The following is a 15,375-nucleotide window of genomic DNA, read 5'->3' as shown; positions in this document are numbered from 1 at the left end:
ACAATTTCACAAACCACCACCTCATGCCAAGCTGCAGCCTCAGTGCCACTACTGAAGGACCAGTGTTCCACCACAGGCCCTTCTTTGAGGCAGTGCAGTCTCTCCTCCAAGTCCCAGAGCTACCATTCCCACGAGGGCTTTTGATTTCTGCAAAGCCCCCTGAGTCAGGTGCCCATAAATTGTCCCTTGTTCCTATCATGGGGATGTCACAACCCAACTAGTGTGAGAAGGCTCTTGTTTTGACACTATTGGCCTCCAAGAAATAATGAACACCTGCACCGTAAGAAGTGGCTTGATAGTTCTCCTTAACCATCTCCATGGTGGGGAAGGAGGAAAAGTTGTTTTTTGGACTTAAATATTTCCTTCAGAGACCTTTGCTTCAGAGATGGTGCTCCTCTAGCTCCTGAGAGGCAGTAAACATCACCTATGAAAGGGACAATAGCAACACTGGAGAGGGAGAACCTGGGGTGTTGGGGCTATGAGAGAGCCCTCAACATGCAGTGCTGAGCTTTTGAACTTGAACTTTGTTCCATGTCTGAACCACGTGTGTCTGTCCTTATTGCTTGCAAATGACACAGGAAGTAGCACAACAAAGGTAAAGCCTACAGAGCTTCTTTGCATTCAGAGCCACCAGCAGGAAAGTTCAACAGACAGGAGGCAAGAAGCCTGTTCTGCAAATCCTTCTCTTTAAACAAGTGTTTTTTCCACGTGTCAGTGGGAATGTTCATCATCATTTATTCTGGCACTGGCCAGCAACGACAGCAAAGCCAGGGTCTCTTTTGTTTGCAATCTCTGCTGAGCAGATAAATCATTGCTGTGCATCATCAGATTATTTCTGCTTTATAACACCCTACTCATTTCATTACAAAAATCCACTCTTCAGCAGAGCAAATTAATTTGTCTTTTTGTTGTCCTCACATTCCTTTTGATATTTAGAATGTGATTTCCATGGAAAAAAGAGAATTCCTGACCTGTGCCTGGGGCCAGCTAACACCAGACTGCAGGCTGTGGCCAGCACAGACCTTTCTGGGCACCAGCCACCACTTAGTAGATGAGTTGCTTTGAAACAGACTCCTCTTCGTTATCCAGTTCATATCCTGTCATCACTGACTTGCTGTTTCATCTTTCTGCAAAAGCAGAATCGTTCTGGAATGTTTATTAAGCCCTATCCTGTCTAATGTCAAGTGTAAAGCTTCCCTGGCCTTTTTTTTTGCAAGTTCACTTGGGTATACCCTACCCAGCTGCACTGCACTGCGCATCTGCTCAGCAGCTGCCTTCAAATCAGAAGATGGCCATGTCTGAGTGGTGTTATATTTTCAGTATTCAACATGCAAACATCTCTGAAGGACACCAAAATGAAAAGCATGTGCAGTTTCTCATTGTATTTTCTAAATGTACCAACCCCAAAAAGAGCAAAGAATCTTGGGCCACCAAGACAAACAGGGATCCTCCCCAGCTGCACAATGAGGTTGAAACTACCCGTAAACCACGTGTGCGATGTGCACAGTGGAAAGTATCCTCCACAGGAGCTCCGAAGACCCAAACTGTGGTTGGGATAAAACAAACAGACAAAATAATTCATCTGCTGGTGTGAATCTTCAAAGGTATTGCACTGCAATATCTGATGTCTTCTGATTTGACTTTTTTATTTGTGAGACTTATATCAGCTGTTAGTTTCTTTGGCTCACCATGGCAGTGAGGAGTAATCTTCAATGCACAGCTGGTGGAAAAATAACAGCAGTAGTGATGGCGCAGCCAGAACTGTAGTGTTGAGCAGATAACTAGAAAATAGCCCGGGGTACAGAAAACACATATTGATCATAGAGTCACAGCATCTTTTGAGTTGGAAGGGACCTCTAAAGGTCATCTGGTCCAATTCCCCTACAATGGACAGGTGCTCAGAGTACTCTCCAAACTGTTTGAACATCCCTGAGGACAGGACCTCCACCACCACCTGTTCCAGTGCCTCATCACTCTTATTGTAAATAACTTCTTCCTTATGTCCAATCTAAGTCTTCTCTTTTTAGTTTGAAACCATTTCTCCTTGTCCTGTCACAACAGACTCAGCTAAAGAGTCTGTCCCCTTCCTTCTTACAGCCCCCCTTTAGATATTGGTCACCTCATAACCTTTTCCAGGATGAACAGCCCCAGCTCTCTCAGTTTTTCCTCACTAAGACTGTAGGGATTTTGCCCCTGCTCTGAACACCCAGAAATGAACGCAGATGCTCATAATGAGCTGCTGCATGCAGTTCAGCTAGGTTCAATACACCTCCCTCCCATCCAAGCATTCCTCTGATGTATGCCCTGGGCTCTCCCAGTGGCGTAATGGGACAGCAAGAATGGTGGTGAGCTGTGCTGTGCCAGGTAGCCTAGGTTTCAGGGAGAACTCCTGACAATCAAGGTGGCTTTGAATGTGTCCGGATGTACACATAAAAAGAGGTATACACCAGCTGCTTCCCATTGGCTGCAATATGCTGTGTCATCTCCCACGTCTGGGCTTCTTCAGGATTGATGCTGAGACTTTTCCTCTAATATAAACCTCTGCAGAGCTCAACCTGCTGGCCCCATACTCTGCTCACTGGGAATGGCAGCTTGCAGAGGTTTGCTTGCTGAGACTCAGACAGCATGGAACTCCATGTTTTTCCATTAAAGAAATAAAAAAGCTTTGTGTATGGCTGATTTTCAACAGAGAAGACAAAACTCAAAGAAAATGTATGTAACATCTTTTGTTAACAAAATGTGTTTTGGAGTTTAATTGAGGCTTTGTAAGAGCACGTGAATATGAAGCATATTTTATCATGCTTTGTCATTTGAAAAATAAAGAAGCATCTTCTTGCATGTTAGCTGACCAGCTCACTGCTTTGGAGGACACTTTCTTGGGCTTGCTCAATCCTCATGTGCCTCCAGACCCCCTTGGCTCAGACCATACTTTGTCTCCCAGCACATCACACCAAGCTCACTGGTGCCCCATCTGCACATGTCCCTCTTTGCTCTGCCCTGCCTAAGTCACACTGGGCCCTGTACCTCCAGTGCAAAGAGTTGCTGCCCATGGCCAAGGTGGCCTTAGCATTTGCATCCTTACCTGAGTTTTCCTGTCCAAGTCTCTTTATATTTGACAGCACCTTGATCAGGGTCTGGTAGGGAAGCACCTCTGCCCTCCCTTCCCTTTCTCACAAGGGAAGTGATATGGCCAAGGTGAAAGAGCAAACTCTTTGTTGATCTTTGGGAAGTACGTTACTCTGTGTGTCTGTCTATAAACTTGTGGAGGTATACCAGTGCACTCTGTGTCCTGATTAATACAAGCAGTTCTGGGACTGTCATTTTGTTCCACAGATAAAATTGCTATTTGCTAGCGAATCCTCCTCTGTTTTTTGTTTTTTGGTTGTTTTTTTTTGTTACATGTATTTATTCTGCGTCATTTTGTTATGTTTCTTTATTTTTGATTTTCAAGAGATAATCATAGGCTGCAGGCTCTGATTCAGTGATTCGTAATACAAAGACAATGGCTTCTCAGTCTAATCAGAAAATTTAATCTAATAAAGATACAAGCATGCTCTACCTTCAAAGGGAAGTTTTGTGTCTTTCTATTTGGCATCATAAACGTAACTTTTGCCAGTATTTGTGGCAAAACTATAATACTGGTTGAATGTTAAGATCTAGATGTTGTGGTTTCTAATGTAAATCCACAGTGATCTTCATGATCAGTTAGCCAATCCTATTTAAGGCAACTGGAAGCCAGCAGGAGGTGTATCTTCTCAACTACGATGCTTTCATGCTGCAATTGCTAAGAAAGAGGGTCTGAACTGGGGGCAGGAGCAGCCATGAAATGCTTAACTCTCCTTACTGTATTAACTAACTTGGAAGTGGAGAAAACTATGCAGGATTACAAGTAGAATGAGGAATGCTGTGTTTCTCCCCACCCCCCTCTCCACCCCTCCCTCTTCACTGTTTTAAGTATCCCAAGCAATTTATGGCTAAGTTTTAAATTGTTTGCCAAGCAATGTTTAGCTCAAGACTGGACACAAGATATAACAGGTTGACCCCTGTACTATTGCTTCCCTCACAGCTCTGGTTTGTGTCAAACAGAAACAATAAACCTCTGTTCAGAGGAATTAGTGAAGTGAGATGTGTCATCCTGAGTCTATTCTTTACAAGACTGATGTCTACAGCTCAAAATCTCTGTCCCCACCAAAGCCAGCATGTCTGCAGGAAAAGATGGCAAAGAATGAATAAGAATGGGGAATGAATTATCCTCTAACCTTTAGAAGTGAATCTTGCTTCAAACCATTTACAGTACAGGCAAAGTTAGAACTTGTAGATGTGCCTGAAAATAATGAATCTCATTGCTATCAGCCTCATCCTTACCTTGTAATCTTCCTGAAGTCAGCAGCTCAGCAACATCAAACCAACTACGAGAAGAAGTAGCTTGCTAGTACTTATTGGTCATGGTTTTAGTGGATATTTCATAGTTGTTATGGAGAGAATCACCATGTGAAGGTGCAGTACAGACTCAGCGCCAGGCAAAGAACATCACTTTTTCCATGTGTCCAAATTCAAGGAAGTTCTCAGCACTCTTGGACATGCACTATGTCTTCTCTCCAAAGCCATTGAGATATTTTTTGGTGCCTCCAGTTGGGTAAGAAAACAGGGAAATCAAGACTTGCTACAAACTAACAGAGGTAGCAATAAGTAGTACTGCAGCTGTAGCCAAAGTGAACTGACAATCCCTAGTGTTGCATCTTCACTGTGCATTAGACCCTTGGCCTGGCAGAAGTCTTTCATGGATATTCTCCTCTTTTAGGAATGACGGGAGAAAGATGGACTCTTCAGTTGGGAATTTTTAGCCTCTATTGCTTGAAAATGCCTTATTATGCCCTTGGTGGTGTCTGAGCAAATAGCTGCCAGTGCTAGGATGAAACTTGGTGGGATTAGGGCAAAAACTGGATTAGATTACCTCAGGCAGACAGGCCCAATCATTCTAACAAAACAGATCCATTACAGAGCTACTAAAGGGCTCCATCTTGCCTTGAGATGAGACTTGTTTCCTTTGCTAGAACATGATATTTTTAAGACAATTCCAAGCAGATGTATGCATCTCTGTGGGAGAAGAGTCATCCAGCTCACAGCCTCACATCCAGCCTCATGTGCTGACATATCAGATGTGCTCAGGAAAGTCTGAGGTAGAGAATGGGCAGAGTCATTGCTCTAGCAAAGATTGTGCTCAGTTCTGTAAACTTGTCCTTTACTGAGGTGGATTCATCTTTTCCTCTCAACTGAGATAAACTGGAACAAATATTAAAATACCTGAGTTACAAAGCACCTCAAAACATTCCTCTGACCACGTATCCACAAACTGACATGGAAAATCTCTTTCTCAGTGCCTCCTTTCATCTGACCATTGCCAAACCAGTGAGTGCATTCCCTGTGTCCCAAGGCAATGGCGTTGATTCTATGGAAAGAACAGTGACAGGAAACACATTTCATCTATCTTCTTATATACTTATATTACTTCTCAGATTAGTTATATTTTCACAAGATCTCTGTTTGGAACATAATTATTTTCACCCACAAATTGAATTAAAATGAGAGGTAATATTCTCAAGTCATCAATTGCATAAAAGCATACAAATTGCTCTTTTGGAATTATACACTATTTCTCTTACTTCTCCCATTAATCTTACTCTGTCTATCTCTAATATAATGTTTCACTTCTAAACTTGTTCATGCATTAGATATTTTAACAAATCAGCTTATTTGACAAATATCAAGATGTGATTTAGCTATTTTCATAACAATTTAATGGCATAATTTGTTGTTTCACCAGCAAGTTAATAGCAAAATTTACAAGAAGTAATTCAGAACCCTCATTACAAAATATCAGAGCTGATAACAAACATCTAAGCAGCTGGATGAAGAAAGTGTTGTGAAAGAGTGGGGTAATCCCCCAAATATATTTCTTAGATAAAAAATGCTGTGTCAAATTTGAGGAGATTGTTGTGTCTAGTCTTGTCAGTGCTTTTCTATATTAATGGATTTTTCCAATATGCTACACAAGTTGCCAAATGTTTGAGGATATTAAATTCTAACTGTCACAGGCTATTGTGACACAGCAGATTAAAAGCTGGACTCAAATACATTTAGTTGCAGCAGAAACTTTTGTAAAGATGTTTTATATTGATAACATTTATTTTCCAAAATACATAATGCAAACAAAACAGGCAAACACTACAGATGTGGCTTGGCTTTTATGCAGCCCTAAGAGGCAGATTTCCCTATAATTCCGCAGAATTTCCACCCCAGAACTGAAGCCAACGAGAATTTTGAGTAAAATCAGATTATGGGATGTTGACCACAGTAATTAGAAAGAGAAATACGTCTTGGGGCATTTCATTATGCTTTTCATATATGTATGTTTTCTAAAACAACGAAAACCACCAAGCAGCACGCAACACTTCATAGGCAGGAAGCCTGCAATGCATAAGCATTTGTATAGGAATCAGCATGTGATTTTGAATTCTCCCTTCCAATAGTTAGATTTGCAGAAGAATAACTGAACAATCACAACTTAGAGATGTCACCTTGAATTCTTTCAATACAGTACATTTGAACAGTATGTTCAATGACTTCATTCATTTTTCTAACATTCATGAGAAATATTTTATTAGCTAGAATTGTGAATTTGTGGAAAATATTGTATGGAGTCAGTGTATATGCCGCTAGATGTGAATGTTTGGGCATACTGTCACCAAAGCTATGCAGGTAGACATTGAGATGTTCTCCTGTTTTAATGCCTTAGAGCTTGCAGCACTACACATTACATCAACAGCCTTCCCTGGATGTGCCTGAAGTTCCATGGTGTCCAGGACCTACAGTTTCAATGGCTGAATGAAGAAGTCTTGGTTCTAGAACAGGCTGCCCAGAGAGGCTGTGGATGCCCTATCCCTGGAGGTGTTCAAGACCAGGTTGGATGGAGCCCTGGGCAACCTGATCTAGTACAAGATATGGAAGTTGGCAGCCCTGCATGACCTTGATGATCCTTGGGGTCCTTTCCAACCCAAGCTATTCTGTGATTCTATGATTCCATGATCTTCAAAAATATTGAAAAGTCGAAAACCACAGCACTACTCTCAAAACATTGCACTTCGTGAGAGAAAGAACACTCATAGCTATAGACAATTTATAAATTATTTCTAGTATAGGCATTTTCTAATTTTTAGGGTTTAAAGAAATTTTTGTTAGGAATATAACAGATTTCCAAGGATCAGGCTTTTGATCCATCTTCATGTTTGTAAATGCAGAGATTACCATAAAATGTTCTTGTTTATCAAGCAGACACATCTTCCCTAGGACCATTTGACTTACTTTTAATTCTGCAATGGCTCAGTGTTCACTTAGTAGGGAAGTTTACTCTCATATCTTCTGTTTCACAGCCAATGTTCCCTTTTTTATTAGTGTATCGACAGTACAGTTCACTCCAATAACGCAACACTGTCGGGAGAGGAGGAGCCAAGTCATGTCAGGTGGTGACAGAAACTTTTTCCAGTCCTAGTCATGCAAATGGCATCCCTGTGGCTCCTTCCCTGCCACCTCTTAATTTTCCACCTAGTGTAGAGCTGCAACAGAGAATATCAAAATGGGGAATCACACCAAATCCCCAGCCTTGCTGTTTGAAGGGGAATTTTTCCAGCTGCACTTAGGGTGGATCTCCCCTGGGCCTGGTCCTCTAGACCTGGTGGCCCTCCAGCCCAGTCCCATCACAGCATTTCTGCTAGCAGCCTGCCTGGAGCTGATAGGCAGGTGCTGGTGTCCCTGCCATGTGCCAGCACACAGAGATCCTCATTACACAGGCAAGCAGCAAGAAGTGGCAATTTTCAGTTGTGGACACTAGATGTTGGAATCCATCCAAAATCCAGTTTGGGATGTCCCAGCCTTGGAGGTGTTCAAGGCCAGGCTGGATGGGGCCCTGAGCAACCTGATCTAGTGCCTTGATCTAGTGTTTGGCAACGCTGCCCACGGTAGGGGGTTGGAACTGGGTAGTCTTTGAGGTCCAAACCAAGCCATTCTGTGTTTCTATGAATTTACTGGTAAAGTCTTTGGGTGTTGGCTTCCATGAGGTGCAGCTGGGGGGCTGTGACCTTCCCCATTGAGAAATCTGTTGCCACCGTCCTGCCATCACAGCAAGCTCCGTTTAAAATCCATGGGAAGTTTTGCTGCTGATTTTAACATGGAAAGGACAATACTGCTTCTGTGTCTGTGTGCTAGAGCTGCAACTGCTGTGCTGCTGCCCTTGAAACTCTGGCACTAAGTCAGAGCCTTCGAGCAGAGGACTCTGTGCACAGGCAAGCAAACACCAGTGAGCACTAAAGGAAACCCTTCATAGTAGTCACAAGACTAAGGAAAATAAAGATAATATTTCAAAGGAAAGAGAGAGCATTGTTAGGCTGTTAGGTTGGTTTTTGATGCCAATTTATATTTAACCCACTTAAACAGACTGTAATGGCTATTGTGCGAGTGCAAAAATGGATTGAAAGTTTCCATTTGATTAAATAAGGAGAAGAAATTGCCCTCTGGCTAGTCTGTACATTCACCGATCAACCGCGAAATCTCGATGGAAACTAGTGACCTGCCACTGTCAGCAACCACTGGTCACAGCCGCACTCGAAGGGGCAGTCATGCAAGCACCGCCCCGGGTATTTATTTCCCATCATTCTAAAGCACAGCTCTGCTCCAGCTCTGCTCCAGTTATTTGCTGTGTGGCAAGGGGTGAGACTCATTGACTCTAGCGAATGGAACTAACAACTCCATGTGCCCTGAGTCCCTGCTCAGCACAGCCAGGCCAGCTGGGTCCCAACATGTTCACCCCATAAAGTTCCAGGGGGCTTCTACATTTACCAGTGGTGCACAGAGATGAGTTTAGCCCAAGACCTTCCAAAGTGAAACTCTTGATTCTCATAGTCTTGTGTCACACAGAGTTCAAAAGGGAACAATCTGGTGACTTCAAGTTTAACATCTTGATATTTTCTTGCCACCCTTTTGCAACCTCTTTCCACAGCCAGTGCTGACAATGTGATCCCATGCGTGAGCACTCTCTGCTCTCAGCTTCCCTCCAGGCAGAAGCTGGAGTGAGGGAGGCATTTAACTCATACAATTTTAACATAGGCAGCATAAACAGCCATCCATCCTCCCACTGGCAGCTCTGAAGCCTGCTCTGAGAACTATCCCTTATTTCATGATTCATTATCTAGCACGTGAAAAACGCTCAACACTGCTCTCTTAGTTTAGGGAAAAGTTGCTGTGAAGTTCTTATTAGTTTTTTGTTCTCTGGAAACACAAGAATAATTTGCTTTCCTGCTATTTGTTGGCTTAACTAAATTCAAAGGGAGATGCAAAAGCAAGGATGCTCTGAGGTAACATTCCCATGCCTTTCTGTGGGACGTGAGAATTTTCTGTGCTCTTAAATCTAGCAGAAACACAAAATCTTTCTCCTTTGGGATGATCTGGCTGAAGAAATCTCTGAGGTCTCTCCAAAGCTGTTTCTTGCGCAACTTTTGACTGGCAATTGTGATTAGATGTATCTAAATATCTCTTCAATTTCAGGCTTCCTGATAGATTTTATCTTTTAAATTTCATTAATTTGGTTGTCTAGTTCAACCTTCATTTTTTTATCAGCTCTGTTAAAAACCTGGTCTGTTTGAACCTCCCAGCCTCTGAAACCATCTCCATCTCAAGAGTAGTTTAGATGTTGTACTGAGGGACATGGTTTAGTGGGAAATACTGGTGATAGTTGGACAGCTGGACTGGATGATCTTGTAGGTCTTTTCCAACCTTACTGATTCTATGATTCTATGATTCTGTCTCTGCTTGGTGTCTGCATTTTTTCTGTACTTTCTGATTGCAGCTGCAGAGCCAGAAGGACACAGCGCAAGGATTTTGGTTGTTGTGCCTCTGTCTCATTTTGCTTCCTTTGTCAAAGACAGAACAAATCTGCCCCATTTCTCTGCTTTGGTCTTCAAATTCCTTCTTGCTTTTAGAGCTTCTTCCCATGACTAAGGAGCTCGGGGCTCCCCTGAATTTGCAATGCCATCAATTTCTTCATTAGCATGTTTCTACTAATGGTAGAGGGTCACAAAGCTTCCAAAATCATCATGGTATTTTAACAGCCATTAGACACTGGCAGTACTTATATTTTTAATATCATCCCTCCCAGCTTGTAGTTAGCTTTAAGGTATCCACACACAACAAATGAATAATAGATGTGGTAGATAATAACTCAGATGCAACTGAGATGGCTTTGAGAATTTTTTTTTTTTCTAAATCACCTTTTCTCATCGTGGGAAAGGATTAACCTCCTTTGTGGATGGGGCAATAACTCACGGCTTGGCCCGCAGGGTGACTGAGGAATCCCTCAATACAAAGCCAAGACACACGAGTTGGGAACGATCTGTTTTCTCAGAAAAAGAGCAGAGCTCTGTGCTAGCAGGTGAAGTGGGAATAGCTTTTTGCCATGGAAAATGAGGCCCCGACAGTGTTGCGTTATTGGAGTGAACTGTACTGTCGATACACTAATAAAAAAGGGAACATTGGCTGTGAGTACAAGGAGCAGGTTGACCTCATGGAGCTCAGCTCAGCTCGGCTGGGAGAGCTCAGAGGAATGATTAACTCAAACAAGAGAATTTTATGAGGCCTTTTCTATCATTGTCTGAGAAGGCTGGGTGGGGAGGGTGCAGATTTACAGCTTGTGAGGCACCTTCCTTGGCTAAATGGAGCTCAGCCTCAGTCTTTGGTAGATTTTGTACTTTATACTTTCATGTGCCGCATTTCTGTGAAATTATGGTTATTGATAGTATTTATTGTGCTTAGCACAAATCTTTGTCCTCTGAGGGAAGGGTGAAAAACGACAGCGCTCAGGGATAGAGGTCACTCGTTCTGTTTTTAAAGTGGATATCTGAGTTCTGGTGTCCAAAACACAGGACAAAGCTTAGAGATGTGAGATGGAGAAGCTCAGAAGAAAAAATTGAAGATGATGCTGGTATTGAAACAAACTAGTAACTCTCTCTTCTAACATTTGGGTGAAAGATTAAAATATTAGATATGAGGAAGAAGTTTTTTTGTGCTAAGGGTGGTGAAGCACTGGAACAGTTTTGTTCGGAGATGGCTTGGATTGCCCCATTGCTGTCTGCCTTTGGTTTATCAGCTTATGGCAACACAAATGTCACATTAAGGACAGCCTCAGGCTGCAGTGCGATCCCCATCTTGCTGGTAACACATCTTCAGATGTTGGCTGGACTATGGCAACTACAAACATAATGAGCTACAGTAGTGTTGTAACCCCTGATATTATAGCCAGTGTCACCCAAAAGAATGTTGTACAAGGCTTACACAGAAGGGATCCCTGCAAGTATTAGCATTTCCACAGGGTTACTCCCATTCCTAATTCCATGCTTGCAGACTTTAGGCTCTGCCAAGATTAAGATTTCTGAAACAAAATACTGAAAAGAATACAGAAGAGAAGGAGTAATGAATATGATACTAACATACATCAGGATTAGAGACTTGTAAGTTGGCACAGATTTTTTTTGAGGACATGATATTTTCTCATTGAGAGTAAAATATAAAAGACAGCAAGATTGGTGGTACTACAACAATTCTGTAGTATCCACTTAAGGATTCCCACTGAAAATTGTTTCATATGAAAGCAGGAGAAAGAATGCAGCCATAAACTCTGGCAAGTGGGAGTTTAACAACGTCTGATATATACTGTGCAAAAAACCCGTGCCTGTGCCATGTCCCTAACCATCCCCTCTTCTTCCTTTCTATGCTGTATCTTCTACAAGAAAGCAGTTAGATGGAGAATTAGGAAGAAGTTGAAATTAAGAGTGAGACGTGAATTTCAAAAAGACAGCTCTATAAAAGGAAATTACTCAGCAGCTTTGGAAATACATCAGAAAAAAAATAAATCCAGGATTTACGGCCCTCATCAGCTATTCTAGATGAATCAGATCCAAAAGAAAAGTCTGAGCTCTGGTTTCTGGAAGAAAGAGCAGTACTTAGTCATGTGCCAGGGATAGGGATGCTTCAGGCTGAGATGGTATTATGCCTCAACTACTTTATTCTTTCGTGATCAGTCCCTGTGTACCCAAGAGAAACACATTATTCTCAAGCTATTGTTTTCCCTGTTTTGGGGGGATCATTCTGCAGGGCTGCTGTCCCTGGCCAGCCAGCTGGGTTCCTACAGTAGAGCAGAGGCAGCCCTTCCCTCCCCAAGCATGCAGTTCATCTGATTTGTGGACCACTGCTGCAGCCTTGGTAGTCAGCAGTGAGCCACATCCTCAGAAGGGTCTGCTGGGGGTGTCTGTGGTTAGTGCTCATCAGTGCATCATTCCAGTGGGTGCGTTGGGTATGAGTGGTAAGGGACGGCACAAGGTCATGTTCAGTCTTCATTCCATGCTACAGAATGGTGATATTTTCATTTAAATGCCAGGCAGGAAAACAGCATGTTGTGCAAAGAACAGGATGCAAGTCAATCCAGTTTAGCTCAATATTCTTATTTGAAAGAGTTATTGTGAACTATGCAGAAAGCACAGTAGCCTGCAGCTTTCGGTTCTAAATGATCCCGAAAGACTGTATTGATGTACGCTACTCGTTCCATTTAGGCTGAGCTCTGATTTGCTTATGGACCCAGATAAAGTCACGGTATGCATTAAGTAATATCATAATATTTTTCAATAGTGCATGATTTGTGGAGATGAACTGTTTGAACTAAACAACATGTGCCATTGCAGTTGAGGTCTAGCTAGTGTTTTGTCTTTCCTTGCATGCACATCAAAGCCCCTCTTAATATCTAGATTACACAAAATGACAAAACCATTCATCCATTTTTGGGAGAACATTTTAAGGGTAGATCAGTAAGGTGAGATGAGAGCTGGTGCCAACCAGGACAAGTGGGATCCATGGCTCCGAGAAGCCCAGCTAACTACCAGAGACCCTGCACAACAGATGTCCTACGCAAATCATGTACAGAAGTGGTCATTTTCAGAGGGGATTCAGCACCAGAGGGGATTGCAGGCATCCCAAATTATCCTCTGCAAGTGTCATCTTTCTCTATCAACTCACCACAAGGGCTTTGGGTCCCCTTAAGTAACATGGGTTTTCTCTCAGGAGCCTTAGTAGGAACTGAAAGCATGGTCACCCTGAAAAGAACAGTAGGATGCTGGAACAAGCAATAAACACTGATTTGCTGTTCCTGCTACTAGATCATCATCTAAAAGCTAACTTTTCAAAGTCAGAGACAGTTTATAAGTATTTTCTGGTTCTCCTGGTTCACTAGATGACTGAAGGGAAAGTAGGATCCTGAGCACCTCTGGATAAACATGTAAAGGAACTGAGCAGAGTACAGTTGAAGAAAACATGCCACGTTCATGGCTTTCAGCTACTGCTCTTGGACTGAGAGGCTCGTTGTGCCTTACCACACCATTTTTCAACTTTGAACTATCATGAAAAGGCTGTTACGGGAAGTCTGGAGAAAAAACCCAGCAGCTAGTGAGACGCTGACTCCAGCCCAAAGATGGTCACACAGCCCTCAGGTGCACGACTACCACTGCCCTTGCTCAACACAGAGACTGAGCAAAGCAGAGGATCTGAGCTTGCTGCCTCCAGCCTCACTTATCCCCGCCTCTTGTTAACCACTGTTTTGGAACAGTTGCTTAGATACCGCAAGAGCCTGGCTTCGACTTCAGGAGAGTTAATTTGTCATTAAAACTTGACAATACCAAATGTATTCTGGGGTTGAGACACACTTGCAGATGAAAACCACAACATTGGTAGACATCTTTATTAAATCTAACTCAACAAGTCAGAGATGTGGGTGAGCCCCCCCTTTCCTTCTCCCCAAGGTCTTGCAGATATTTGCAAAAAGACTTGCTCAATTTCACATGCTCTTGCCTTGCTGGAGCTACTCTCAGCTCTGTTCATCTCTGGCCCCAACTGCTCAGTGGGGTCTCCAGTTACACCTGACATTTGTCAGCCCTCACAGTGACAAGGTTCCATAGTCTAAAGGCCGTGGCTGCAGGCCTAGTACTCTAGCACTCCTCAATTATTGCATGTTTTTAGGAAGCCACCTGAGATGCAAGCTTTCTGGCTTATGACTTACTTCTTCAAGGACAGGTGAGTGAAAGCTTTAGACAGACGTAAGTTTACAACATTCTGGCTTAATTATGTAAGAAAGGAAAATAGATATTGCACGAGGAAGCCCTCCCATCCCACTATACACCCCTGCTTACATTCAGGTTGGCAGGATCCCCCTGAATATGCTTGCAGTGACCTTCTTGGCTTCCAGCAGGTAAAAATGGCTGATAGAATAAAGCATTTATAATTCTTGTGTAGCTTTCCTGGATTTTTGGACAAATAATCATTAATCACAAGCAGTCACAGATCTCGTATCATGGATAAAAGCTAGCTTATCTCTCATGCTTCTTTCTTTTATATCTAGAAAAATTATTGCCTTTTGTACAGTAACAGAATCTGGTTACTGTGCTGTTCACTCACTGTGCTGTTGTGACTGATCACTCAAAAATGCTTCTGTGATTTTCCCCTCGTTACTAATATATTGATGGTTGTGTAGGAATCTTGCAGTAACTTGTCCTGCTGTGTATGTTGATTTAAGAACTGTGTTGTCTCCAGCTGTCTGGGGTCAGAACTGGACTATTGGGATCCCTAAAAGAGCAGTCACATAATGCTGGGTTATTCTTCCCCTTCACTGGGTACATCCATGATTCGATTTATGCAGAAACACAGATTTGATTGGATGTCACTGTCTGTGAAAGCGTTCATTAAATACAAGTTCATTGGACCAAGTCTTGCAGTCTTTAACCAAACACTGTTCCCAAGAAGAGCAATTGGAAGGGTCTTACTTCAGTGAAAATCAGACCACTCTTTCACTGTTTCCTTATTAGTATCTCTCTCTCATCCTAACATTTAAAATGGGGCCCTTCTTTCCCTTGGGAATCATTTAAAATGGTGTAACATGTCACTAAGAACCAATAACCTAAGAAAAGTGCTGTAGACAACATTTTAATGAGCTTTATCAGATGATGAAAAATATAATGCTTCCCTGTGCAGTCATGGGGGAAGCCGTGAATCTTGATCTTGACAGTGGCACTGGAAATGAATGAAGGCAAAACAGATAAGGTTTTTAAGTTTCAGCTTTCAACTTTGAAAACCAGAATCTCTGTCTTTACTTGCTCTATATGAAAACTGTCTGTATCTACAGATATTTATGATGCTCTTCCTTGTCGAAATACCTACTTCTATTTCAATAAATTGTAATTTTGATCCATATTGACAGAGTAGAGCAGGAAATGAATGACAAACAGGGTA

The sequence above is a fragment of the Meleagris gallopavo genome, chromosome 3, assembly GCF_000146605.3.
Source record: "Meleagris gallopavo isolate NT-WF06-2002-E0010 breed Aviagen turkey brand Nicholas breeding stock chromosome 3, Turkey_5.1, whole genome shotgun sequence".
Classification (NCBI taxonomy): Eukaryota; Metazoa; Chordata; class Aves; order Galliformes; family Phasianidae; genus Meleagris; species Meleagris gallopavo.
This window is presented reverse-complemented; position numbering follows the sequence as displayed.